At 43.9% G+C, this 3,019-nt stretch overlaps 1 long non-coding RNA gene across 1 annotated transcript; it reads right to left on the bottom strand.

Annotated features, from left to right (window-relative positions):
- On the bottom strand, nucleotides 1-2,572 carry LOC307222259. Its single transcript, XR_013841688.1, has 2 exons — nucleotides 2,410-2,572; nucleotides 1-218 (listed from the first exon to the last, which is right to left on the bottom strand). It is a non-coding gene; the product is annotated as an uncharacterized lncRNA (long non-coding RNA).
- Nucleotides 2,573-3,019: the final 447 nt, after the last annotated feature.

Below are 3,019 nucleotides of genomic sequence, written 5' to 3'. Positions count from 1 at the left end.
GGCTGGCTCAACAGTTTTTATTTATAGGAGAAGTGTCACCGAGCCACCTCTCCCAAACGGCATGTCCTATCGTCTCGTTGCTGCAGGCAGCATGATGCTCCACTTAGAACCCAACAAGATGGTGCTTTGATGATGCTCTTTGTTCTATTTCCCCTCACCTGACTCTGTCACAGCTGCTAAGAAGCCCGAGCTGCGTTTCCCACCAAAGCTGTTATCGCCTGGAAGGTGTTAAAAAAGAAAGACTAAGATTAAAACAAACACTGAAATAGCTCGCCAGCTACATGGGAAGATGTCTTTTCTTCTTTTTTTTTAAAAAAAACAGGATTAGACAATTCCATAGAGGGTAGTGCTAGTAGTGGCTACTAGCTACAGAGTGTTATGGACCATCTGGACGACGAGGAACGGTGGGAGGCTGCAGCCAGAAAGCCCTTCAGGGAAGTCTCAGAAGAGGAAGAGCCAGGGGAGTGGTGGTGGGATAAGGAAGATAGGTCAGAGGATGAAGTGAGGGCAGAATGGATGGATGCTGAAAAAGCAACAGGCTAGAGTGAGAGAGAGGAAAAAGAGGCAGAGAGCACTGCAGACACAGGACAGGCAGCTGAGGAGGAGGTGGGGACTGAGATTCACAGGAGCCTGCCAGTCCTACTGTATTCAGCTCCCCTCCTCCCTTGTCTCCAAGGGCACAGAGAGCTTTGCAGAGGAAAGAGCACAGGGCCCCCCTCCCCTATGGAGTTCAAGACTGCTGGGAAAGCAGCCAGACACGAAGGAGACTTAGAGGGAAGAGGGAGGCACAGATTGTCAGTTCTGGCTGTAGGTTTCTCTGTAGTCAACTTTATTGCTCGTCTCTGAGTTGCTATGCTGACCAGCAGCTGAACCAATCCTGACACCCAGACAGGGGCTGTGCTCTACCTCCACTTTCTGAGGCAGCACATGGCCCTGAATATCAGCTGGTGGGCATCGCAAACAGAGAGAGGAGTGGTCCAGATCTTGGGGAGGGGTGCATTAACCCCATTGCCTGTTTTTAAGCGGTGCTTCTTGCTTTTAATTAATCAGCATATACGTTTTAGGGGGGAGGATTGTCATCGTCAGACCACTTCCTGGTGAAACTTGGACTTTGGGGAGTCCTGATCCCTGAAGTCATTGTCTTGAACTCCACAGGAGACGTGCATTGTGGGCCCATTTCTGGCTGAGATCAGACAGGCTCTGTCCCTGTTGAACTTTTGGTGTGTGGTGAAGACTTTATTTATTTCAGCAGGCATTTTAAGAAAGCTTTTCTAACTTTATTATTAACTTCAACTGAATTATCTCATTCATATACCCTCCAACAGTTTTTCAATGAAAATAGGGATGTCCTAAGGGAAAGCAGGGTCTAATCAGAAACAGGGGTGGCTTCTGTCAGTCTAGGACTGTCCCTGGAAAATAGGGAAACTTGGAGGATATCTCTCTACAATCATTGTATGCCACTTAGAAGCTGTAGTGTTAACCAGTATAAAATTTGTTGAAATGATATAACTGCAGCCAGAATGATTATAGCAAAAAATTGGAAGAGAGAAAAAACTCCTTCAATAAGAGAAGGGGAAATAAGATTTTGTGAATATATAGAATCAGGAAGACTTACAGCAGGGGTAAGAGGCCAATCAAAAATAAAAAACTGATAGAGGAGTGGACGTGCGTGAAGGAATACATCAAAAAACATTTTTCTGGTATTAATATATCAATATGAAATGAATGAAACGTATAGAGTAAAAAATTGAGAAGAAATGGGTATAAGATGAGATAGTCAAAAATAAGATTGATAACACAGCAAAAAGAAGAAAAGAAACAAAGGATGCCACATATACAGAAGTCAAAATTTATGTCTGTATTTTTAGTTTGTATGTTTGTTGTTGTTGTTTTTTGTAATCTAAGTTGAGAGGTGTATGTAAAGGTAAGGGTAAAGGGACCCCTGTTACGTCCAGTTGTGACCGACTCTGGGGTTGTGGAGCTCATCTCGCTTTACTGGCCGAGGGAGCCAGCGTACAGCTTCCAGGTCATGTGGCCAGCATGAGGTGTATGTATCTATGCATAATAAGTTTGTTTAGTGTTCTGGTTTGTGTTTGTAAGTATTGCATTTATCAATAAAAGTTTTTTTTTTTAAAGAAATTATATAACTTAAGGGTTGTGTCCAATGTTAGTCCTACTCAGAGCAGGCTTATTAAAAATAATTTCAGGGGGTCTTCTCCAGGTAAGACTTAGTTGGACACAACCCTAAATAACTAAATAACTGCATTTAATTAGACAGAGGGGGGGAGAGAGTTCCTTTTTTTGGAAAAAGAAAGACATGCTTCTTTTTTGTAGATAGATGGGGCAGATGTTAAACAATCCATGCAGGTGCCTGGTCATGTTTGGTTGCATTACAAATCCTGCACTAACCTGATCTAATGTGCAGCTGTTTCTCCGTGTTTGCCCGATTAACCTATTAAGAATGGAATTTAACCACAGGCATCATTTCTGCATAGCTGCTGGTTAATTTATTGAAAAATTAAACACACTGTCCTTTCTCTCCAACCAGCCCACAGCAGGGTGTGTGCTCGTGTTACAGCAACAATCGCCTTGAAATGTAACTCCAGGACTTTCTGCAGAAATGATTCATATATGAGCTCCCCACTGAGGTGTCCCTCAGAGTGACATGGGATGGTTGTAACAGAGAAGGTTGTCATGGAGATGCCTTCAAGCCTGTCTTTGAATTCCCCAGCAACTGAAATCCTGGCCAGTTCTGATACACACTTCAGGCAAGCGGTGAAGAAGCCCCGTGGCCCTCCTGATGTTGTTGGAAGTAACCAATGCATGAACCAGTAATAGCTCAGTCGGTAGACCATCAGACTCTTAATCTCAAGGTCGTGGGTTCGAGCCCCATCTTGGGCTAAAAGATTCATGCATTGCAGCGGGTTGGACCAGACCACCCTTGTTGCCCCTTCCAACTCTACAATTCTATGATTCTGCAAAACCAATTGCAGCTGGTAGAAGGCTTGTCTAGCTACTG

This window comes from Podarcis cretensis (genome assembly GCF_951804945.1).
Source record: "Podarcis cretensis genome assembly, chromosome: 8".
Lineage (NCBI taxonomy): Eukaryota > Metazoa > Chordata > Lepidosauria > Squamata > Lacertidae > Podarcis > Podarcis cretensis.
This window is presented reverse-complemented; position numbering and strand designations above follow the sequence as displayed.